This window comes from Rhinoraja longicauda, chromosome 31 (genome assembly GCF_053455715.1).
Source record: "Rhinoraja longicauda isolate Sanriku21f chromosome 31, sRhiLon1.1, whole genome shotgun sequence".
Taxonomy (NCBI): Eukaryota; Metazoa; Chordata; class Chondrichthyes; order Rajiformes; family Arhynchobatidae; genus Rhinoraja; species Rhinoraja longicauda.
The window spans coordinates 9434022-9460770 of NC_135983.1; the positions used below are offsets into that span (position 1 = coordinate 9434022).

At 41.8% G+C, this 26749-nt stretch overlaps 1 protein-coding gene across 8 annotated transcripts in view; it reads right to left on the minus strand.

Moving 5' to 3' along the window:
* Nucleotides 1–23277, minus strand: part of rc3h2 (ring finger and CCCH-type domains 2) — a 97557-nt gene extending 74280 nt beyond the window's left edge. For 7 of the 8 annotated variants that reach the window (XR_013549207.1, XM_078426362.1, XM_078426361.1 and 4 more), the window contains exon 1: nucleotides 23069–23277. The gene's annotated coding sequence lies outside the window, so the exon portion shown is untranslated. Of the gene's footprint in view, nucleotides 1–11215; nucleotides 11322–23068 lie in introns of those variants that run through there. The other variant, XM_078426360.1, reaches the window with a different exon arrangement.
* Nucleotides 23278–26749: the final 3472 nt, after the last annotated feature.

A 26749-nucleotide genomic window follows, 5' to 3' on the forward strand; every position in this document is an offset into this window, starting at 1 on the left:
CTACAATATCTCTACTGTTGCCAAAACCTTTATCCATCCTTTTACAATCGCTAGGACTGACCATTCCAATAAACCCAGATGACCTCCCCTGTTAATACTCCGTTTTCCAAAAAATCCGCTGCCAGTGTACCAAATTGCACCTCATACCCATTGCAAAGATGCCGTCAGAAAGAGCCCTGCAGCCTTTCAAGGCAAGACAAGAGATTCACATACACCTCCTCAAACCTTATCTACCTAATTTGATGCTACTGATGTGGCCTCTTTTACGTCAGTGAGGCCAAGCGTAGACTAGGTGACCGTTTCACAGCACACTTGCACTCAGTCTGCTTAGGCCTGCTGGACCTCCTGGTTGCTAAATATTATGACACCCCCTTCCTATACCAACCTTTCTGTCTTCTAATGTCAGACTGAGACTGCATTCAAGTTGGAGGAACAACACCATATTTTGCGAGGGTAGCTGACAACCCAACATTGAATTATCCAATTTTAGATAACAGACCCCCCTCCCCTTATTTCCCTCCCCTCTTTCCTGCGCCCACGCGGGTGGGCATGCATTTCTCCTACTACATCCCTTTTCGTCCAACCCCTTCCATCTATATCCCATTTAGCTTCACATTTCATGCTTCTTCTTTCCTTATCTTGTACCCTTGTCTCCTTTTCATCTCGAGCTTTGTCCACCCATCTGCCAGTCAAAACCCCTCGCCTGTTGTCACCTATTACTTGCAGGCTTTGCCCTGCCCCTGCCGCTTTTCCCGCTTTCTCCCCTTACTACAATCAGAATGAAGGGTCCCAAACCAAAAAAACACCTATCCATGTCTTCCAGAGATGCTGCCCGAGCTGTGAGTTACGCTCAAGATTCTAGCATCTGCACTTCCTTGTTTCCACCAAATCACAACATTCCTTTCATTCATTACCTGTGTTTACTGAAGTACTCTGACTCTCAGTTAATCAAAAAGATTTAAGAGATCTACACAAGATTAAAATATATATTTTGTTTTCCATTACAAATCTGACATGAATAATCAAAAATGTTAAATGCAGGGTGCCATGTTAGACAAACTGAATGAATGGAAAAATATAGGAAAAAATATAGAAATAATTGGTGAACAGTAGTTAAATTTGAAAAGCCTAAAATTCCCCCCAAAACTTGAGATTTACAATGTTGAAATCTTAGAGTCATAGAGTGATACAGTGTGAAAACAGGCCCTTTGACCCAACTTGCCCACACCAGCCAACATGTCCGAGCTACACTAATTCCACCTGCCCGCATATGGCTCATATCCTCCAAATCTGTCCTATCCAAGTACCTGTCTAACTGTTTCTTAAATGTTGGGATAGTCCCTGCCTTAACTACCTCCTCTGGCAGCTTGTTCCATACACCCACCACCCTTTCAGTGAAAAACTCTTCTGGCCAAAAGTGCTGGAAAGGACTGTCTGATGCTTCTATTTCAATACGGTATCAGGAAAAGAAGAAAAAAAGTATATATTAAGCATTTAGGAAAATGTAATTGATTACATTTTTAATAATTACATTTTTAAAAATAGATGGCAATCAAGGTTTGAGCTAATGTAAAAAAAAATTCTCACATCCAATTTAGGATTAAGACATCCAATAAAAAAAGGCATTTCAATATCTTCAAAACAACCACAGGCATATTACAATACAATACAATACAATATATCTTTATTGTCATTGTGCCCAGGGGTACAACGAGATTGGGAATGCGCCTCCCATACGATGCAATAATTTAAGTAATTAACAGCAACCCAACGAAACGAAACAATTGTAACAGTTTTTAGACAGGGTAAAGTGCAAGTTGATCTATGCGTTGTGGCCATCCGGCTCAGCAGGACCGGTTCATAGCAGCTATGGCCCTGGGGATGAAGCTGTTCCTTAGTCTGGAGGTGCGGGCGTAGAAGGCCTTGTATCGTCTGCCCGATGGAAGGAGTTCGAACAGACTGTTGCAGGGGTGTGAAGAGTCTTTGTGGATGCTGGTGGCTTTTCTGAGGCATCGTGTGTTGTAGATGCCCTCCAAGTCTGGTAGCTGTGTTCCGATGGCCCTCTGAGCTCTATGGACTACCCGCTGTAGAGCTTTCCTTTCTGCCTCCGTGCAGCTGAGGTACCACACAGGGATGCCATGCGTTAGGATGCTCTCTATGGTGCAGCGGTAGAAGGTCGTCAGCAGCTGTTGGGGTAGACCAGACTTTTTCAGTGTTCTTAAGTAGAACAGTCTTTGTTGTGCCTTCTTGACCAGCGCAGCAGTGTTATTGGACCATGTTAGGTCCTCCGAAATGTGAGTGCCCAGAAACTTGAAGCTGGACACTCTCTCCACACTGTCCCCGTTGATAGAGATCGGGGCATATTCCCCGTTATGTGACCTACGGAAGTTGATGATCAGCTCCTTGGTCTTGGTGGTATTTAGGGACAGGTTGTTATCCGAGCACCAGTCCGCCAGGTTCTGCACCTCCGCTCTATAGTTTGTTTCATCCCCGTTGGTGATAAGCCCGATCACCGTTGTGTCGTCTGCAAACTTGACAATGGTGTTGGTGTCGAATGCAGGAACACAGTCGTGTGTGAAGAGGGAGTAGAGCATGGGGCTCAGAACACAGCCCTGTGGTGTGCCGGTACTCAGGGTGATAGTGGAGGACAGGTGCGGGCCCATTCTCACTGCCTGCGGTCGTTCCAGCAGGAAGTCCAGGATCCAATCACATAACGACGAGCTGAGGCCTAGCTGATGGAGTTTGGTGATGAGCTTGGTGGGGATGACCGTGTTGAAGGCGGAGCTATAGTCTATGAATAGCATCCTCACGTACGTGCCCTGTCTCTCTAGGTGAGTCAGGACAGTGTGAAGAGCCAGAGAGATGGCGTCCTCTGTGGATCTATTTGCCCTGTTTGCAAATTGATGTGGGTTCAGTGAGTCAGGGATGCTGGATTTGATGTGTGAGAGGACCAGCCTCTCAAAGCACTTCATGACTATCGGCGTTAGGGCAACCGGGCGGTAGTCGTTCAGGTTGGAGATCTTTGCTTTTTTCGGCACCGGAACTATGATAGCCGACTTCAGGCACTTGGGGACCGTAGCTAGAGATAATGACAGGTTAAAGATCCTGGTGAATACTTCAGCCAGTTGTTCAGCACAGTCCTTCAGTACCCTTCCTTGAACTCCATCCGGTCCTGCAGCCTTGCGTGGGTTGACCCTTTGCAGAGCGCGTTGTACCTCCTGTGTGTTCAGTTGCAAGACCTGTCCCACCGCCTCGGCTGGGGTTCTTTCACTCAAGGTGGTTTTGCCAGTTTCAAAGCGGGCAAAGAAGGTGTTAAGCTCGTTGGTCAGTGCCATATCGCTGTGGGGGCAGGCAGGGCTGCTCTTGTAGCCAGTGATGTCCCTGACACCCTGCCACATGCTTCTGGTGTCCGTGGTGTTGAAGTGGTCTTCCACCCGTTGCCTGTGGGTGTCTTTGGCCCTTTAAATAACTTTGTTCAGGTTTGATCTGGCAACACTGTATGCTGAAGTGTCACCAGATTTAAAGGCATTGTTGCGTGCCCTCAGCAGGTTCTGTACCTCCTTGTTCATCCAGGGTTTCCGGTTTGGGAACATCTTTATCTCCTTGTCCTCCGTGACATTCTCCACACAGCAGTTGATGTAGGAGAGCACAGTGGATGCGTATTCCTCCAAGTCTACCTCTGAACCGTAGGTGGCCTGTTGTGCAAACAGGTCCCAGTCGGTGCGATCAAAGCAGTCCTGGAGTTGTAGGGTGGCATCCTCGGGCCATATTTTGACCGTCTTTATTGTGGGTTTGGTCTTGCGGATGAGGGGTTTGTATGCGGGCAGTAGAAACAGTGAGAGGTGATTGGATTGTCCCAGGGGTGGGCAGGGGAGAGCTCTGTAGGCGTCCTTTACATTGGTGTACACTTGAGAAACATCACAAGAAAAACATACTGATACTTTTTATGTGATTTACAGATCAACTAAAACTACAAAACAACAAACTATAGGAAATTTCTAACAACAACATTTCATGTACAAAAAGTGGGAAGAAAAATTAATTGTTTTAAATGTGAAGGCTGTGTGGGAGTGCACTTAGAGAGAAAGACATTAAGTTAGGGGCAAGTAAAATTAGGCAGAGAAAAACTAAGTTACTATTACAGATGATTAACCTTACAGCAGAACTAGCCTGGTTTGATATAGAAGCATGTCACCCAAAACTGTTGAATGCCATATGGAATCCTGAAGGCTCCCAGCCGGAAGGCTATAATTCCCAAGGTCCAATGCACCAGCTTCCACATTCACCGAGCCTCAACTCTTTCTACAGACTCCACCGGACCTGCTGGGCATTTCCAACAGTCCCCTTTTGTGAACACATGATCACAAACAAAAAATTGACGCGTCTCTTCTATTTACTTTATGATCAAGCCAACTTTGCGACTGAAATTTTTTCAATTTCAAGTGAAATTCATTAGCCATAAACACCTGGTAAACCACCGATTTCCAATTGTGCACATACATACAAATCATTAGGTCGACTTGAAATTATATAAGCCATATCAACGTCAAACCTTTATATTTATAATTGAAGGTTAGTAGCACAATTACTTCAACCACTCATGCTTGGAGCCTAACCAGGGTAGAGGAGAGTCAGCTCTGTCAAAGTACTTTTGGGAAATCCCTCTTTTACGATGTCGTGGAAACCCTGAAATCCCCTAATTTGCAAGTTTCTTAGGACTCTTTACCTTCCAACTCCAACAGCAATTAATGCCTTGATTATACATTGTTATGGCTTTGGATCGATTTTGACTCCAGCCTCCGTTCCAGCTGATGTAACACATCCATCAGGACTACCTCAAACACCAAGTGCAAGGAAGCTTTGACTATTGAAGTAGCAATCCATTTTACATAATATTTCAGTAGCTAGTGTGCACTATTTAGAATCAGCAATCAGCCTCTGGGGCGTTCTACAGCAGGCTGCAAAAATTGGGATGGCCTTTCAGTTATGCTGCTTCACTGAATGCAGCCACACAAATTATGTTTCTGTTCCAAATGGGTAGTTATTGGTGAAAAAAACCTTCCCCCATTTCTGCCAAAACACCTCAAAATATAAAAGTGTTTAATTGCCATATGCACCAGTAACACAATGAGCTGTAGCTTTAGAGGGAGACTTACATAATAACAAATAAATAACAATCCAGAAAACGCTTCAAGTAGACACTGACAAATTGATGAATGAGGTTGGGTTTGAGGTAGAACAAGATAACTTGGGAGACTTATTGACTTCACATCGGAATGGACAAGTTAAAGGAATATCTCTGATTTGAGAATGTCAGGGTGTCATGTGATGTACTGATGCATCTTCGATTAATGAAAGCAGTCAAAGAGAAAGCTAAGGGAAATTAAAACAAGTCTGAAGAAGGGTCTCAACCCGAAAAGTCACCCATTCCTTCTCTCCAGAGATGCTGCTTGTCCTGCTGAGATACTCCAGCATTTTGTGTTTATCTTCGGTTTAAACCAGCATCTGCAGTTCCTACCACACCCTCACAATTTAAAACTTGTTTGCTCACTTGTCCTCTTCTGATGACGAATCTTGACATGAAAGGCCAACATTTTCTTTCCACAGATGCTGCCTGATTATAGAGCATTTCCAGCTTTTCCAATATATATTTAATTTATAAATTCCTAACCTGCTTTCCAATTTGGTGCAAAAAATTTCAGTCGACATTCAAACCACATTGCACTAAAAAAAAGCAGAATTTTTATGTGTAAAGAATTTGTCGACTATTTATCTACTTCTCGTTACCCACAAATATCCTTCATAAGCTTGTTGAAACAGGAAAAAAAACAATTTACCATGTCCATACCAGATTTCAAATTCAATTGATCTAGCAACAATAATCATTCGATGAAGTGTTCCAATTTTTCATCACACTCTGCACTCCTGAAAGGTCAGTTCCCAATTCTTTTTGGAATATCCTCCTTGTGACAGAGGAATCACCTAGAGGAAATAGTTGCCAACTACCTGATCAGATCCCCCTAGTATCTTGAAAACTTTAACCAAATCACTTATTGCTTTTTAAATTGCATGAAAAATACTATTTGCAGAAATTTTGGTGATTCAACCCAAGTATCACCCTCGACAATCTTCACAGCATTTTTCACATTTCAACTTTAGTCAAACTCTCATGCAAGACTTTACAATACATCTTGAGAAGTCTATTTAAATCAATAGAACCGCTCACCCACTCATTTCATTACTCCCCAAAATGATTGCATCTGACAAAATTAAAAACTGCGAAATTCATGCTGGCTCCTCATCATCAATTCAATTTTGGATACCAAATCATTTTGACTGGTTATATAAGCTAGTTTGCCTTCCATTTAATGGCCCTTCATACTTAAAAGAATGTTCTGACAAAAGGTGTTTTTTTGGTGCTGTCTGGCCTGTTAAATGCTTCCAGCATTTCCTTTGTTTTTATTTCATGTTTCCAGCATCTGCATTAAAAAAAATAATTTAATTACTGTTTAAAAGGTATCTATTGACATCTGAACAAGTCTGTTCCACCTTTTAAAATTTCTCAAGCAAACACAGCGTTTTCTATCATCCAGCCATATCTACTGCTGTACTCCAAATTAGGTTACTTGTCTTTTGAAGATGTAAGAAAATAACTGCAGATGCTGGTACAAATCGAAGGTATTTATTTCACAAAATGCTGGAGAACTCAGCACGTCAGGCAGTATCTCAGGAGAGAAGGAATGGGTGACGTTGCGGGTCGAGACCCTTCTTAAGCCTGAAGAAGGGTCTCGACCTGAAACGTCACCCATTCCTTCTCTCCTGAGATGCTGCCTGACCTGTCTTTTGAAGATGGCTTTCTCGTTCTGGATGTATCAGAATGCCTTTAAGAGCCTTTTTCAAGTGAGCTATTTTGGTGGCATCTCTGAAGCTTTTTGTTTAACTTGTGACCCTTGTGGATCAAGCTCTAACACATCGTCATTTACAAATTCTTTGTCATGTGAAGTCAATAAGTCTCCCACATTATCTTGTTCTACATCAAACCCAACCTCATTCATCAATTTGTCAGTGTCTACTTGAACAGTTTTCAGGATTGTAAGCCCGCAAAAGTCATGCATATATAATTTTATCTATGACTTATACAACAATGAATGGTGTATGTTATCCCAAGACACCATGATGTGGTCCATGGATACATCGGTTATTGCTGTTCAAACTCAGTGACACATCTCATTACTTGCCGCAGGTACCAAAGCATAAAAAGAGCAATACAACTGATGGATAAGGGTGCAAACAACGAAGACATTCAGGAGCAAAACATTGCCTCAACATCCAGAACATTGTGTAACAAAGGGAAACAGGGTAATCTTAGAAGGCAACTGTATTCTTTTTCAAAATTCAACTATCATACAAAATGGAAGATTGGCTTTTGACCATCTCTTTAAAGCTCTCATCTGGGTGGTGCATTAAGAGATTCAAGCTTAGTCACACTTGGCAAACAGCAACAATCTTTAACGGCTCTGGAGCTGGAAGCCTCTTTCTCATCCATCAAAGAATGAGAGAACGAGGGCATCCTCTCCCAACAGAGTCTTTCTTTACACATTAAACACTATGTTGATGATATGTTTCCGCTCATTTCTGAAATTTTCTGCTGCCAAAGGTCGTAGATAAACACAATGCAAACCTGCATACAACTAGAGGCTTTCAAACCAGAGTGGTCTTAAAAGCATCAGCACTTTCACAAGATCCATCGTCCTCTTTATGTTCTTAAGTCTTATCATAATGATTTTGCTTTTTACTGAATCATGAAAACTTACATTATTGATTCTGATCTTCTGACAACTTACCATTCCTTCATTTCCAATATATCTCGAGGGAGATACAAAGTGAGGTCTGTTTCCAGCATAGTGCTGAATAGATATGAAGATTGAGATCTCCCCTACACCTGGATAGGGGTCTATTTCCATTCTTGTAGTCTTTTTCAAAAATGGTTTGGGTAAGGCATGGCTGATAATCGGTAAATACAGATGAAGGAAGTTTTTGATAGGCAGATGGTTGGACAAAAACTAGAGATGGAAAAAAGAAGCAAGGCCAAAGAATTGAAAAATTGAAGCTGCTTAAATAGGTAGAGGGGGAGAAATAGGTGCAAGTCTAGGTAGGGGACTGAAATGGGAGGGGGGGGCTTGGTAGAGGTTACCTAAAGTTGGAGAATTCAATGTTCATACCATTGGGTTGTAAGTTACCCAAGCAAGGAATACAAGGTGCTGTCCCTCCAGTTTTTATGTGGCCCCGCTCTGGCAATAGAGGAGACTGGGAAGGGAAGTTAAAATGGTTAGTAACTGGGAGATCTGGTAGGTCTAGGCGGACGGATCGAGCACAAATGTTCAGCGAAACGGTCGTCGGATCTATGTTTGTTCTCGCCAATGTACAGGAGGCCACAACAGGAACAGATGCACTAGATGAGGTTAGAGGAGGTGCACATGAACCTCTGTCTCACCTCAAGTGACTGCTGGGGTCCCTGGATGATAACGAGGGAGGGGGTATAGGGAAATATGTTACTTCTCCTTCATTTGCAAGGGAAAGTACCTGGAGAGTGGGTGGGAATGGAGGAGTAAATCATAGAGTTGCAGAGGGTGCGGTCTCTGCGGAAGGCAGAAAGGGGTGGAGATGGGAAGGTGGTGGGATCACATCGGAGGTGACGAAAATGTCAGAGTATGATGTGTTGAATGCGGAGGCTGATGGGTTGAAAGATAAGGAGAAAGGAAACTATTCCAACAAGTAATAAAAGTTAGAGTAAATGCAAAAATGGTGGGAACTGGAAGCTCAAGTTCCGTTGCAACTGCAAAAGGTTCAATATCTGTCCTTTCTGCAAGCAACACAGTGTTCTTGCACATCGCACTATGTTCTGAATTTGTTCATCTGCCAAATGCATCATCGCATATCCTCGGGTTCTAGTTCCATTTGCCATTTTTCTGTCCAACTGTGGTCCTGTGGTCTAAAGATTTCTTCCTCACCATTAAATTACACAATCAATTTCTGTCTGCAAAATTCTTTATCATGCCGACATTAGATCCAAATCATTCAAGCAGCAAGGGACCAACTGTAAGCCCCATGAAACCTCACTAGATGTTTGGATAAACCGCTGTCAAAATACAAAAAGCTTTCATCCTTATTAACAAGAGGTTGAGAAAATGGTTACACCACTGATACTGGAAATTAATGCTAAAGTGACCCAAGAGAATGAAGCTGCCATTTGTCCCCCTTCAGTCATTCAATGTGAATTGCTGACTCTTTATCTCAGCAGCACTTTCCCGCACTAGCGTTATTTCCCCTGGTTCTCATCTATCTATCTATCTATATACATTACTAAAACTCTCGGTTTGTTTATGTATATGTGTGTATATGTGTACCATGCCCTTGCCCTCTACACAGCCAAAATGGTACATGATAGCAATTGATAGCCAATCAATTATTTTCAAGCCATTCACCTGATTCCCGACATCCAAACTAGAATAAAAACTGCACATCTATCCTGTCAGTCTGCTCAAGAATGTCAATGTGACCTCTTGTCATTTCTCCAAAAGTCAAGAGTACAGGCCGATCAATTCATATGACAAACTTGTCATTCCAGCAATCAATCTGGCAAATCTTTGCTGCTTTCTCCCTATTGGAAGTACATCCTTCCTTGGATACAGAGACCAGACACTGTCACCAGACAGCATTGAAGAGTCCATATGCTGTATGATGCTAAGACTTCTGGAACAATTCATCCTCCAAGCAAAAAAAAAACGCACTGCCCCTTAAGGATTTGGTCATTTCAATTATATCACTTCATAATCCTCTAAACTCTAGCAAACATAGGCCCAGTCCACTCAATGTCTCCTCATTAAGTCAATTCCGCCTACAAATGGACCCCCGGGCTGAAAAAAATGAGAAGGAGATGTTGAAATTGAGCAGATCTCCTAGACATCTTCAAAAATAACACCAACATAATGAAGGATTTGTAACAGAAATAGATTTAACCACAGACTTGCATGGAAATAAAAATCAAGATCATGCAAGCTGGAATATAGGAGGAAATAAAACAGGCCATGTCAACAATTCCCACATGATGATAAAGATAATTATAAAAATCCATGCATCTGCCTTGGCAACAGGAGATAAAATCTAATAGAAATCATTCCAAAATTAGAAATTCTCCTGTAACATGCTCACCAAAAATTGTGGATTGACTGCACAATGCCAAGAGTTTATAAAAATATTGCACCCAATTTAATAATTCTATAATTATGGACAAATTGTTATTTAAGAAATTAGTTCACAAGTTGTAAAATGGAAAGACTTTTCACGCTGACTTTAGTGCTGAAAAATTATGTTATTAAACTCTTCACACGCTGAATGGTAAATCACAGAATACACTGACGTTGCATGCATGGTGTGTGGAGGAAAAAAGGTTGAGTGGGCTGACGCCCCAAACTTTATAACATAAGGCAGGACAAAGTGTATGGGATTGAGATGAAACAAATTGGACTCCAAATCTAACCCAATTAATCTCAACTAATTTGCAGCATTCAAGCATTACTGTTGAAAGTACACAGCAGATAGAAGAGTACAGCATAAGAACAGGTCCTTCAGCCAACAATGTCTGTACCGAACACAATGCCATGATTAACTAATCTCAACTGCCTGCACATGTTCCATTTCTCTGCATTGGAGTAAACAAATTAATTATTATTAAACACACTAAGAAACTACAATTAATCATGTACAGCAAACAGAAGCTCCCACAATGATATTATAATGCACTGCTTGGTTATTGTCCAGTTTTATGGTCCACCTTCTGAATTTAGAAAGCAAAACTTGCATTTAAGTTTATTAAGAAGAAATTGCACAGTCCAGTCTGTTTGGGGCAATTTCTATCAGAGAACAAACAAACTATCCAGTACAAACATAAAGCAGTCAATTGGCAAAGTGAAGACACTGCATAACATGGCCAATAATAAGACAACTCCAACAAAACATCTGTGTTTGGTTTTAAATTACAGCTTGTGATATATTATTGATCTTAGTCTGTGTAACAGTAAACAGACTACAAGTTGATTTCAATGCCATTTGAAGAGAAACCTCAAGATTTCCTAACATCTATTCAACATTTGTTGTAACTACAAATATATGGAAACAAGTTACCACGATCAAGATCATATGTGATGCTCCTCACCATCTACTCGCATTGCCTCCATGTTCTTGATTTCTTGTTGTACATCCTGCTTTGTCATCTGCTGAAACGATGTGAATGAAATCCATCTCCACAATCGTCAGTAAATATTCCCACTCCTGAGTTCAGTCATAAAATCATCTGAAGAATTGTTCAGCTTGAACAGTTGAAGAGCTAGGATATGTTAGAACTGAAAGAATTATCACAGTTGCCCTCTTTTGTAATAGGTTTGATTCCAGCCAGTGGAAAGATTTTCCCTCAATTCCCATCAGCTTCAGGTATTTTTTTTCAGCTCCATGATGTCATTGTAAAATGCACTTTAACATCAAAGACAATGACTTTCACCTTGTCTCCACACTGATAAGAGCTGGAGAGATCAGTGAGGATTTAAAGAAAAACACAAAATTAAATTGTCAGGCTACAATGCAATTACATGCATTAATAGGCAGTATTTAGTTCAATACAAGGTCCCTAGAAAAACCTTAAAGCAAAATAACTTGGGTAGTAATTGCACTGCAGATATGGATTGGGTGTATGACAACAATTTGGAAACCAGATTTACTGGTTTTGCTCAGCTGCTCATTGAATTCAACAAAGCAGAAGGACAACGGAAACATGTACTAAATTTGTGACCAGTTTTATACAGAGACTTGAAAGCTGTGCACGAAGGAACTGCAGATGCTGGTTTAAACCGAAGATAGATACAAAAAGCTGGGGTAATTCAGCGGGACAGGCAGCATCTCTGGAGAGAAGGAATGGGTGACTTTTCGGGTCGAGACCCTTCTTCAGACTGGTTAGGGATAAGGGAAAAGGGAGATGTTGATGATGATGTGGAGAGATAAAGAACCATTGTTGCAAAAAAATAACGATGATAAACGAAAAAGGCCATTGTAAACCCATTGGCATTCCTTCTCTCTCTCTATCCCTCCCTCCCCCATTCAATTCACACTAGCTTCTCATTTTCACCCTACAAAGAGCTTACAATGGCCTGCTTTCTTTATCGTTACTTTTGCATATCTTTCATTCATTGTTCTTTATCTCTCCACATCACCATCTATATCTCCCGTTTCCCTTATCCCTAACCAGTCTGAAGATGGGCCTCGACCCAAAACGTCACCCATTTCTTCTCTCCAGAGATGCTGCCTGTCCCGTGAGTTACTCCAGCTTTTAGAGACTTTATAGCTTCCAGCTTTCTAAACACGATTGATATACAAATCCAACCACTGTCTTAAGTGATGCAAATTCCCCATCAAATATTTTTGCAGTGAAATAGCAGCCCACTATTAAGAGACAGTAGTAATACTAAACAAGTTTGAAATGTCATTTTACATTTCCATATTATGTCAACCCTTATGCCTCGTACAAAATGATGGAATCAAAGCTATGGATACCCAGAAATTAATTAGAAATCCTTAGCCAAAGAAATGTTATGGCCAGGGATGATGGAAAGAAAAGGAGGAGGAAAGAAAAAGAACAGGGACATAGGAAAGATCTGAGAAGTGCAAACAAACATTAGTCAAAATGGAAAATTACCAATCTGGTTAATTCACATGATAAAACACCAGAATTGATTTTCTTTCAATTTTTCAAAAAGAAAGACCATTTCAGTTTTATTTCTGATCTGACATGCCGTTATCTCCCATGCCGATGACAGAAGGAAAGAAAGTAAAACAATGTAACTTGGAAGGGGGAAAAATGAAAGATTGCTCATCTACTGATTACATACAAACAAAATAAAATACAACAACTTCCAAATATTTTAAAGTCTGGTCTGAAGTAATCAACAAGACAGATTTGATGCAGCAGTCAAACAAACTGAAGTCAATTCTTTCAATATAATTAACATTGTGGTCTATGCTTACAGCTGCAGTGATTATAAAACTCTAGTTCACTTTTGCAGGCTTTCATAGTTAAGATTTCCTTCATTAAATATCATTAATGCCCCAAACTGATCACATCCTTTCTATCATTTATAAATTGAATTCACAATTCACATCACATATTAATTCAAGTTGCAAAAACAGAATGTTGATGTAACCAGTTCAAGTGAAAAAGCAAGTCAAAGGGTCTAGAGTACAGCTGGCCCATACTGACCAAGTTGCCTCATCTACACTAGTCACACCTGCCTGCATTTGGCCAATATATCTCTCTAAACCTCTCCCATCCGTGTACCTGTCCAAATATTATAGTTTAATTTTCATCGTTTTTGCCTTAACTACCCTCTCTGGCAGCTCATTCCACACACCCACCACCCTCTGCATGATAAAGTTGTCCCTCAAGTTCCCATTAAGTGTTTCCCTTCTTACCTTAAACCTATGTCCTCTGGTTCTTGATTTCCTACTTTAGGTAAAAGATTGGTGCATCTACCCTTTCTATTTCCCTCATGATCTTATACACCTCTATAAGATGACCTCCCATCCTCAGGAGTACAGTCCTAGTATGCCCAACCTCTCCCTATAGCTCAGGCACTCAAGTCCTGGCAACATCCTCAAATCTTCTCTGCACCCTTTCCAGCTTAACAAAATATTTCCTAAAGCAGGGTGACCAAAACTGAACACAATACTCCAACTGTGGGGTCTCACCAGCACCTTGTACAGCTGTAGCACAACATCCCAAATTCTATAAATACCCAGACCGATGAAGGCCAATGTAACAAAAGCTTTTGATCGCTCTATCTACCATTGCCCCACATTCAAGGAACTATGTACCTACATTCTTAGACCCTTCTGCTCTACAAAACACCCCAGAGCCCTGTCATTTACTGTGAGAATCCTGCCCTCTTTAAGACTTTGCAAAGACTCATAGTTAACTGCATTAAGCACCATTAACCATTCCTGTGCTCACTTGATCAAGATCATGCTGTGACCTTTGATAACCATCTTCACTATCTACAATACCACCCACTTTAGTGTCATATGCAAACTTACTAAACCTTTCTTCTATGTTCTCATCCAAATTGCTCATAGAAACCACAAACATCAGTGAGCCCAGCACCGATCTCCAAGACACACCACTAGACACAGGGCCCAATTCGAAAAACAACCTTCCGCCATTACCCTCTGCTTCCTTTCATGAAATTGACTGTCTATCCAATCAGAGCAGCCTACCATGAATAACCTTGTCAAATGCCTTGCTGAAATCCTTATAGACAATGTCTACAGCTCTGCCCTCATCATCACTCTTGGTTACATCTTCAAAAAGCTCAGATTTGTGAGACACAATCTCCCACATACAAAACCATGCTGACTACCCCTATTCAGCCTTTGTCTATCTAAATGCATCATCTTATCCCTCAGAATACTCTCTAGTAACTTTCTGACCAAAGATGGTAGGTTCACTGTCCTACAGTTCCCAGGCTTTTTCTTGTAGCCGTTCTCAAATAGAGGCACAACATTTGCCACAATCCAGTCTTTCAACATCTCACCTGAATCCGATGGCAACTCATATCTCAGCTAGGGCACCTGCAATTCCATCTCTAACTTCCCACAGTGTCCTCGGATATTTATGATCAGGCCTGGGAGATTTGTCTAACTTCATACGCATTAGGACGCTCAGCACCTCCTCGACCGTAATACTGACTGCCTCAAGTTCCCTAGTCTTCATGTCTTTCTCCACAGGAAAAAACAGGAGAAATACTCATTGAGGGCCTTGCCCATCTCCTGTGGCTCAAAACAGAGATGACCACTTTGTTTTTTTCAGGTGTCCTATTCTCTCTCTTGTTACGCTTTTTCCCCTTAATGTACTTAGAAAATCTCTTTGGATTAGTCTTAATATTATTTATCAGAACTATCTACTACCACATTTTTGCCCTCCTGATTTCCTTCTTTAGCATGCTCCTCAGTTCCCGAAACTCCTTCCATGATACATTTTATCCCAACTGCCTATACCTGTCCTATGCTTCCTCCTCTTTAATGAGAAAAGCCTCAATTTCTCTCGTCATCCAAGCTTCCTTACACCCACCTGCCTTGGCCTTCACTCTAACACGAACATGCATGCCCTGAATTCTTGGCATCACACTTTTCAAAACATCCAATTTTCTGGATTCTCTTTTTCCTGCAAACAATCCGCTCCAATCAATTTAAGCGAGCTCCTGTCTAATACCAAAGTTGGCCTTGCCCCAGTTTAGAATTTTAACTCACGGGCCCTCCCTGTCTTTATCCATAACCATCTTAAAGCTAATAGTGCTAATTGTTATTTAAAAAAAATCTCCCATTACAATACACCAAGAGCCAAACTATCCAACTATAAAAGGTCATATGCAAGCCAACACCCGACTACACAAAGCAAGTTTTCAAAGTCCTTAGCTTGAGAAAACACGTTACTTACAATAAGCAGCAATGTCATGTCTGAGCTGTGAAGAGGTTGTGTTAAATGGTTAGTGATTCATCTAGCAACAAAAATGCGTTTAGGGAAAAACAAACAGCCAGCTAAAAGTGGGATGCGTCCAATAATAGCATGGCATTTGTTTACTGATATAGCAATTTGCGACTTAAATGTTTGATGTGATTACTACATCCGCCATCTGCAAAAGTTAGAACCTGTAGCCAAAGTCCAAATTCCTGTTGTCACTTTGATAACAGAAGCAAAAATTTCAAATCATAATGAATGTGAACAATTCAAAATGTCAGTCACATTCTATTTGGTTATATTTTCAGATGAATGCAATATCCTTGTATTTTGGTTGCGGAGAATTGGATGAAAAGGTTTCACAAAAAACATTAAAATTAAGCATATATTCCACGCACACGGTTCATGTATTCTAGTTTCAGAGGACCAATTCATAATCTAACTTCAACAAATTAATGCACTTACTTTCCATATCCCACTTTTTAAAAGAAGCAATATCTAGCATAGGATTTCCCCATGCTGAACACTCAGAAATCAATAGTTTCACAATTCTACATATTTCTGTTTCACATCACATCTGCAATTATGCTCTCTAAACCAATATCAGATTTTTTGAGAAAAAAAAATCTCATGTCCTGCCAAAAACTAGAAACTTTTCCTGGATGAAGATTCACACCAATTATTTTGCTGGAGTTCATCCAAACCCCCTTTCTTTGAAACGTTGTGAACCAGGTACGTCAACTACTGGCAACTGCAACAGCAATCAACTCTGCACATAACCAAGATGAAGAAGGGTCTCGAGCCGAAACGTCACCCATTCCTTCTCTCCAGAGATGCTGCCTGTCCCGTTGAGTTACTCCAGCATTCTGTGTCCACCCAAGATTTATATATACATTTCCAGAGTTCTTTAGAAGCTAGAGAAGAGGACCTTTTTTTTCTTGCCTGGCTTAGGAAGCAGTGAACAAATCACAGTGACCCAAATATTTCCAGCTCAGTGTTGGCAGGTATCAGGTGGCTTGTTGCCGAGACTTACCCCCTGCAAACCTTAATTTTTTTTGATAGAAGGCGGTTAGTGATTATGAGTGATTACAGAAGGGGCACAGTGGAACTCTATCTTCTTTCAAAATCTGTGAAGCTTTTCAGAATTTTATAATGTCTTTGGATTTCAGGGAAATCTGAAATCTATTAAATTTGCAGTCATTAAAATTTAAATAAAAGTGTTACTTTAAAATATTAAGAAAATATATCCTCCCAATCTCCAGACCAGGAATCTCCATTTAAACGAATATAAACTTAATCCAGGTCCAATTTAGTTAGAATTGGACAGGCAGATTTCCCAACACCAGCATTTTGAACAGAAGGGTGGTGGAATGTCGTTACCCGCCCTAACAACATCAGGTACATCTGTACCAATGGTCACCACCACTACCGTCAGAACGGCCTTTCTGAGTGTGAACCTGCAGAAAGAGACTGCCCGAATTAAGCCACCATTTATATCCTCGGAACCAGTTCGTAGGAATATTCAGACACATTTAACTTCCTCCTATTCCAATCTGGTTTCCCATATGCTTTAAGGAGGTCAATATCATCCCAATGTCAAAGAAAACCAAAGCAATGTGCCATAATGACTACCGTTTGGTGGCTGATATTCACCATCATGAAATGTTTTGAGACACATAAATTCCAGCCTCCCAGAAAACCTTGACCCACTACCAACGCAACAGGTCCGTGGCAAACGCCATCTCCTACACGCATTCCCCTTTCATCTGGATACCAATAACATCTACAGCCAATTCCTATTTATCGATTATAGTTCTGCCTTCAAAAGCATAATTCAAACCAAATTCCCAGATGTAGGAAAAAAACTGCAGATGCTGGTTTAAATCGAAGGTGGACACAAAATGCTGGAGTAACTCAGCGGGTCAACAGAACACCATGTCAGCAATACGAAGGAGCTTGTCCTCAACTTCAGGAAGCAAGATGGAATATGCACCCTATTCTGTATCAATGTGCTGAGGTAGAGATGTTAAGAGTTTCAAATTCCTCAGTGTAAATATCACCAACAATTTGTCTTGGTCCAACTAAATTGACAGTACAGTTAAGCACAGCAATGACTATTTCCTCAGAAGGCCAAGGAAATGTGACATAACTCCAATGGCCATTACAAATTTCTGTAGGTGCACCATATGCTACTTATTGGGGTGCTTCACACTTTGGTACACACTATACAGCATGCTACACTTTTATTTTCACTTTTGCACAAAATTACATACACTCGCACATGGATAGCAAGCAAAAGAAAGTTTTTCTATTGTATCGTGGTATCGTGACAATAATAAACCTGTACCATCAACCGATCGTACAGGTTTATAAACCTGTACCATCAACTCTCACCAAATCCAGGAGTTACTCATGTGGCAAGCAGGTGAATATCAGCAGTTACTTTCTCAACCATTGGCGAGAGTCAGCATGATTTAGCCTAACAAAATGACAATGTCAATTTTATCAGATTACAGTCCATAGCTTGCTGCATCTAAAGAAATTTGCATCATCCAAGAAACCCTATTTTTAATGCAACACAGAGCTTTAATGTTAGGAAGTGCAATCCTCGGATGTGGTCCTATATCAAACCTAACCCATCTGTTCAATAAAAATCAGAATTTCACCAAACCTATTCAAAAGAATATTGAGATTTATTGTCATTGCAGTCCGTGGGTCTTAAAACAAAAATATCTTCCGCATTAAAGTGACTGCATTTTAGAGCAATGCAATAGTAACTACACTAATAATGCAATGTGAACCATTTGAATATTTCTGAACAGTTATTATGGAGGCTCTTTCTAACTTGCACTTCAACAAATTCTTAAAGGGACCAGGAAAGAAAAGGTTTCAAATATATAGGTACAATATAGGTACAGGTATGTAGGTTAATTGGCTGGGTAAATGTAAAAATTGTCCCTAGTTGGTGTAGGATAGTGTTAATGTACGGGGATCGCTGGGCGGCACGGACTTGGTGGGCCGAAAAGGCCTGTTTCCGGCTGTATATATATGATATGATATGATAATATTAACTTGATTTGAAATTGCCATGTGATTATTTCACCATCTGCTACATTCATCACCTGATTTGCAGAAGCTCATAAAAACAACATGTCCCCTGAGGTTATCAACAAACTACATACCAGCAGCAGCTACTGTGCAGATTTTACCCCTATGTACTGCAAATAGAATCTTTCACTACTGATGCAACACTTTACAACGTAAACTGGAATGCACAAAAGATAGTTATGCAAGCAAGAATCATAATCTATTGCATTTAAAGTCTCTTCCTTACAGTGTCAACCTATAGCAGTCTGGCACTTCTAGTTTGCATTCAAATTAATTTATTCATAAAGAATAAATAATAATTTATTCACTCTCAACATGGTTTTCTACTTTCCACTTCATCCAGACATGCATGTTTGCTCCAGTGTCACAAATGATAACTGCCTTCAATTATGCTGCTAAAATAACAAAATGTTATGTTTTGGTATGGTGAAGAACAAAGGTGGAGAGAAGGGAGGATTATACAAAGATTTGCTTTATATTTAAAGTTATCCACAGGAAATTCCCATCAACATTTCTCCAGCAACAGCGGATGACACTGGAATGAGTTTAATGAATTCCCTTCACTAATTGCGAGATTCTGAGACCAGAACAAGGATCATGGACATTTCTTTTGCAAAGAACTCAAATTCAGAACTTTCCTAGTCTACGGAAATATCCACGATTGCACTTTTACTACACTCACTAATGAAGTCAATAATGAGTTAACCACTGAGTGACTACATTTTTGTTTAAATTGCACAAAAAATATTGGGTCAGTAGCATCTGAGGATAAATACTGAAGGGGTGAAGTTTAAGACATATGTTTGTAAGTTGTTTATACATTCTGTAAATCACAAATAAAATTGGAAATAAAAATTCGATTGGATTTTCTCTCTTCATCCAGCATTTAGTCACCTTCAACAAATTATTTTTACACCTAACCTCGAACCATGTTCAAAAATAAGAATCATGAAGAAAATCTGACTTAAATCATGTTAATTTTTTTTGGTGAAGGTAATGTCACACCAGTGTTGTTAGTGTGAGAGTACATTTTCTACACTAGCTTTTTTTTTTCAAACAAGGGACAAAACCAAAACATATTTTCACCTAAATCAAAGTAAAATAAATATGCAAATACAAATTTAAAGCAATGCCAGTCAAATAAACCTGATGAGAAACTTTATTTTGTAAACATTTCTGAAAAATTGTTGCCATGTTTCAGTTAGTGCAGACAAAGTTGCCATGCTGTACTTGGAAAAAATATTAAGAGACCTACAATATTCAAAATTTGTTTCTAAATAATTGTCATCAGAATGACACCAAATCATTGGTTAAATAGAATTCACACCATTCTAACAGGCTACTGAAGTTAAAGAACCAAATGTCCCAAGATAAGAAAGAAGCAAAACAAGAGCTTGCAAAGTTAACATAGGAAAAAAAAGATGTTTCTGGTATGCAGAGTACAAGGCAGAGATTCTGGAAAACAAGCTAAATGCCGTTGACTGATGGAAATGAGGTCTGGTCAGGAAGAGATACAAGGCCAAAAAAATAGAAATGTAAAGCAAAGTCATTGGTAAGTGAATGGGGAATTATATATATGACAAAAAACAAATAAATGAATAAGCAGCCAGTGAGAAGATAGCGTTTGACAGAAATTTGGGTAATGGTTTTAGAGGACAGTAGATTGGGAGTTGATACAGAGGTACCGCTAGGAGCAGAGATGATCTTGCAAAGATGAGAACACACAGGTAAAATAAAGAGGGCTTTGTGGTTCAGCTAAATGTCATGCAAAGGAAAACCTTGTTCAGACGGTGGATATTCACCCATTTGAGTGGATCTTAGGATTCCTATATACATCACTGCTACACAGAATTCACCAAGAGAACCATCATGTATCAGCTTCATACATTAGTAATACTTCTACCGACCCCTCGGCACGGGAATGGACCAGTCCAGGGAGGCGGTCCGGGACCAGGTATATAAGGACAAGGTTTGGGCGCCAAGCCATTCCGGCAGACTCGACCCGTCTGATAACCGAGGTACAATAAAATATAACGTTCCCGAAATACCTGGCTCCTTGCCTTTATTTCGGGCCTTTATCGACGTGCTACAATGACTTAGATGAAGGAATTAAAAGTAACATTAGCAAATTTGCAGATGACACAAAGCTGGGTGGCAGTGTGAACTGTGAGGAGGATGCTATGAGGATGCAGGGTGACTTGGACAGGTTGTGTGAGTGGGCAGATGCATGGCAGATGCAGTTTAATGTGGATAAATGTGAGGTTATCCACTTTGGTGGCAAGAACAGGAAGGCAGATTATCTGAATGGTGTCAAGTTAGGAAATGGAGAAGTACAAAGAGATCTGGGTGTTCATCAGTCACTTAAAGTTAGCATGCAGGTACAGCAGGCAGTGAAGAAAGCTAATGACATGTTGGCCTTTATGACAAGAGGAGTTGAGTATAGGAGCAAAGAGATCCTTCTGCAGTTGTACAGGGCTCTAGTGAGACCGCACCTGGAGTACTGTGTGCAGTTTTGGTCCAAATTTGAGGAAGGACGTATGTTGAAAGACTGGAGCGACGAGGTTTGTATACGCTGGAATTTAGAAGGATGAGAGGGGATCTTATTGAAACATATAAGATTATTAAGGGATTGGACATGGTAGAGGCAGGAAACATGTTCCCAATGTTGGAGGAGTCCAGAACCAGGGGCCACAGTTTAAGAATAAGGGGTAGGCCATTTAGAACGGAGATGAGGAAAAACTTTTTCAGTCAGAGAGTTGTAAATCTGTGGAATTCTCTGCCTCTGAAGGCAGTGGAGGCCAATTGTCTGGATGCTTTCAAGAGAGAGCTAGATAGAGCTGTTAAAGATAGCGGAGTCAAGGGATCGCTGGGCGGCACGGACTTGGAGGGCCGAAAAGGCCTGTTTCCGGCTGTATATATATGATATGATATGATATGATATTCAGAGAACCAAATATATATTTTAAAATTGAAATCAAGATGCTGATGTTTAGATTAGGCAGCATAGAGAGAAAAACAAATATTTCAGGTTAAACAGATCAACCTGAATCATTAAGTATGTTATATTCTATATTTGCTTCCAATCTGCAGAGCACTGTTCCTAAACCTTTTCAATTAAAAAACACAGAACCAATGAAAGTTTTTTATTGTATTTTAATCCTTGAAGTCCCAATTTGTTTACTCTCCCGTCAGTGATTCCTCAAGTTATGTGCAATAAAACAGTAAATGTCATTTTCATTCCAAAATGTTTTGTGTATGAAAATCTCAATATAGTAGAGTTTGATACATCCGTCTCTTACCCACACCATAAATTCCCATCTCTAACAACGCAGTCATCACCTATTTTACAAGATCAGAAATCTGCTCTAGAAAATATCTCCCTCCTACAATTCGTTTCGCCCGGTGGCACCAAAAGTTGATCACATTTAAAATGCATAAAGCCAAAATATGCAAAGTAAAATCACAGGAAACGTATGGCAGCTGAAACCAATGGGTAAAGTGTTTAATTCTCCAACCTACGCGTTCTTGCATGTTAAGGCTGCGAAGGGTGGGACTGAGCAAATCCTGATTTAGCTCAAAAAACAGACTGTGGTCAGTGCAAAACTCACCGCGGTCGAGCATGCCCACCCCCCCCACCCAGATTTAAAGGGAACTCTGACACTCCGCGAATGACAACCTGATTGCAGACTTCTGTGCGCGGTTGTTGCGCAATTTTTACGTGCTCAATGGAAACTAATTGCGACGACAAGAAGAAGGGGCGACGTGCTGGTTGTGGAATGAAAGGCGAACCCCAAGGGGGTGCGGGGTATGGATCGTCAAGGAGGGACTCCAGGGATACCTCCCCTTCACCCAAATCAGCGCTGACAGCAAGGTCTTACACAAAAATAGAGGGATGCCCACCCTCCGCATTGAAAAATAAATACAAATAAATCCCCCTCTCCTGTCAGGGAGCAGCAGCAGCAGCGCACCCTCGGAGCGTTGACACTTGGGGAAAACATGGCGATTACACTTGTCATCGCGCTTGGGGGAAAGGCAGCTCCCTGGGCGGAAGAGCAGCGACGCTCCGCCACCAACCTCTCTCCTCACCCCTTGCATCCCTTGAAATGCATTTCTCTCCCTTCAGTGCAAAAGATTGATACAACAACAACAAAAATAAGAGCAGGTTTTATAAACGCGCCGTCTGAGATGCGTTTCTCAGCCTGACCTGACATAGTCCAGCGTCCCGCCCTCCCCACCACGATTGACAGCGGGCTGCAACAATCGGAGGCCGGCTCCGCGTGATTGATGTGCCCGGTGGCCAACGGGCGGGGTGGGCGGGACATGAGGGGGGCGGGGCGAGGACTGTCTTTGACAGCTGCGGGCGGCCCGGGGAGAGAGAGAGAGAGAGAGAAAACTCTTTACCTTTTCTGTAGGCACTAAGGAGGAGTAACATCCATCTTTCCATCGAAGAAAGAAAAAACTTTTAATAAGTTAACTTCACAGAAGCAATTAATAAATACATGTAAACAGCGGCTTAACCGCGGGTCATAAAAGCCGTTGGAAGGTCGACTGGTTGGCGGTGCAGCCCGGCTCCGACATTTTGCTCCGTGTCGCGGCGACTCCCCATTAAAGGAGCCCTCACAGGAAGACCGCCTCGCTGCCTCCTCCCCGCCTATCCCTCCGCCAACCGTCCCTCTCCCACGCGAACTCCCGCTTGCCCGAACGCCAGACCGATTCTACTGCTTGGCCTGCTGCCTGTGGAGGCGATGGCCGCCGACTTTTGAGATGACATGAGGTGTTTCTCTCCCTCCTCTTCCTCGGAGGGTGCGCACTACCTTCTGTGGGGTGGAAGGATTCGGCGGCGGCGGCGGCGGCGGCCGGAATGGGGCGGAGGCTGCGGCGCCGGCGGTGAGAGAGGAGGTGAGTGGCGCCGGCGGCGGAGGGGAAGAGGTCGGCGGATCGCGGCCTGTGGGCGCAAGGAGCATCCAATTCCGCGTCCCTTGGCAGCGAATACACCCGTGGCGACCTTTGTTGGCCATTTCTAAGGAAGTTAATGCTTGTTTGGGATCGGATCAGAGTCCCCGGACTCGACAGGGATCGTGGATGGAGGGGAGATGGAAGATCCGGGGTGTTTGTAATGTATGGATCTGGGAGGAGGTCGATGTATGGATCGGGGTGGAGGGAGATGTACGGATCCAGGACGGGGGTGGGCGTGTAGATCTTGGAAGGGGGGGGGGGTGTATGGATCCATGGGGTCAATGGATGTATGCATTCTGGGTAGGAGGGAGGTGTGTGGATCTGGGAGTGGGGGTGGATTTATGGAACCGGGGTGGGGATAGATGTGGATCCAGCGTGGGGCGGGAATGTATGGATCCGGGGTGGGGTGGATGTATTGAACTCTCGGATGCACAGATCCCTGACGGCTGAGGAATGCAAGGAACCAGGGAGTAGGTTACACAAACCCAGTGGAAGATGCACGAACACCAGGGGAGGAGGGGGGGTGATACTAGACAAAATCAGGGAGATAGTGGCAGATGCAAGAAGCCCAAGGGGGTGATTAAGTGTGCACCAAATCAGGTTTATGGGAGGAGAACCAATAAACCGAGCAGGATTATGGGGGTGTATACACAGGCCAGGGTGTTGGGGTATACTAAACCTGGGTGTGGGAGCTGTGCAGCTGGTATACTTAGACTCTGGATGGAGCCGTATACAGAAACCGAGAGGGGGGTGCACCAATCTGTGTACACATCCCCTAGGCCAGGTGATGGGGTGGGGAGTTTACATGATCTCGGGTGGGTTACATTGAACTCTGAGATGAAGGTGCTGTACCTGAACTGCGAGAGAGAGGAATACACTCATGCAGCTGGAGCTTTACATTATCCCTGGTGTGCACATAGTAAGTGTTGAACATATGCACAAGACCAATGGGTTGTTGGATGCATGTTTGGAAGAAATCTGGTGCAAGCATGTTAGAGATGCAAGTTGGTATATGTGTTATAGGAAACAGAAGGGGTGGGGGACATGTTGCACACATAGTGGAGAAGGGGAGATATGTAGGAACAATTTTGCTATTGATAGTTCACAGAGTCAAATGTTTCTGCTGGTGTAAAAGGATGCCACTCGTAGGCAGAGTCTTTTACTATATAAGTTTATTAATGACACTACACATACATTATGCCCTAGCTGTCCGTGGTCATCACTGGCACTAGAGAGCGAGCTGGAGGTGGGGAAGTTACAATTATACCAGAGACAATGGGGAGTGGTTAGTAGTGGTGAGGTCACTATGTTAAAGGAACATGCACTGATCTACAGCTGGTAAGGGAGGAATTGTTGAATACTAGATCACTGGAGACGTTCAGATAGTTGATTTTCGGCTTGTGACATGTGGCTTGGTCAGATGATCAGTGGAGGGTTGAACAGACAAATTGCCACTTAAATAAGCACAGAGGTGCAACAGGTAGAGCTGCTGCCTCCAGCTACCTGGGTTCATTCCTGTTCTTCAGTGCTGTCTGTGAGGAGTTTACATGTTCTCTCTCTGACTGTGTGTATTTTCTCCAAGTGTTCCAAATCTCAAGGATTTATGAGTTAGTAAATAATTGCTTGTTGTGAATAACTACTAGTGTAAGTGGATTGTAGGTGATTCAGGGTGGAATTGATGAGCATTTGAGAGAGAATAGTATGCAGGGTAACAGGTGGGGAAGTGGGACGTGAGAATGCTCTTGAGAGTTAGCATAGACTCAATGTCCTGACTGGCTTCCTGACTAGAAAATATGCCACAAAATAAATGTTGATGGGGTCTTATGGCTGGTATTGGTAAATCTGAAAGAATCATTTATGAACCCCTAGAGTTTATAATAATGAGGTGATAATCTGAGGTTTGATAAAGATATACTGAAAATAACTGCAGATGCTGGTACAAATCGAAGGTATCATAAAATGCTGGAGTAACTCAGCAGGTCAGTCAGCATCTCAGGAGAGTAGGAATGGGTGACGTTTCTGGTCGAGACCCTTCTTCAGTAGGAATGGGTGACGTTTCTGGTCGAGACCCTTCTTCAGTCTGAAGAAGGGTCTCGACCCGAAACGTCACCCATTCCTTCTCTCCTGTGATGCTGCCTGACCTGCTGAGTTACTCCAGCATTTTGTGATACCCAAGATATACTGAAAGATCATTTCTTTTAGCTGGAGAATGTAAAAGCACTGGACATCATCTTGGGGAAAGGAGTCAAGCCATTTAACGGTAAGATGAGACATTTCATCGGAGTTCTGTACCAGAGAGGATGGCAGGTCAGATAGCGTCTCTGGAGAACATGGATAGGTGTCCTTTCGGACCCAATCCAAATTATCACCTATCCATGTTTGCAAACCAGCATCTGTGGGTGGGCTCACATTGTCGACCTCCCTATGGTGAGCCCTGTCAACTGACCTCAGTCAGACAAACGACAACAAAGAGAGACAGCAGAAGCAGAAGCAGCTTCATAACTTCTGCTATCTCAAGCGCAAGAAGCATCGGTGGTTCCTCGTGTCTATACTTTTCCAGTACTCTGGCATTCATTGTCCTATCTAAACCTCTAATTAAACACAACTTTTCTGTGGTGTGTTTGATCTGATGACTATCTCCTGAGAAATGGCTTGCTAATATAACTTCAGGATCCTTCATTATGTTAGAATCGATGGAGTCAATGTAATTTTCAAAGATGATATTAATTAGCTTTTGAACAAAGGGAACAATGGAATATGGGGAATTAGTCAATGTAAATTAGAAGAGCATCCATGATCTAATTGAGTGATGCAGGAGGTTGGAATGGCTGTACCACCCATTTCAGTTTCTATTTCTTGTATTCTACCAAGGAAGCATAATCATCAAAACAATATGCACAGAATCTGCAGAGTAATAATGAATTCCAAAGTTCTACGTCTTACTTTGAACTCTACCTCACCGGTTATTCTATTAATGTACTTTAACATTCTAATTTGAGGAAGGACATTCTTGCGATTGATGGAGTGCAGCGTAGGTTCACGAGGTTAATTCCCGGGATGGCGGGACTGCCATATGATGAAAGAATGGAGCGACTGGGCTTGTATTCACTGGCATTACAACAGATC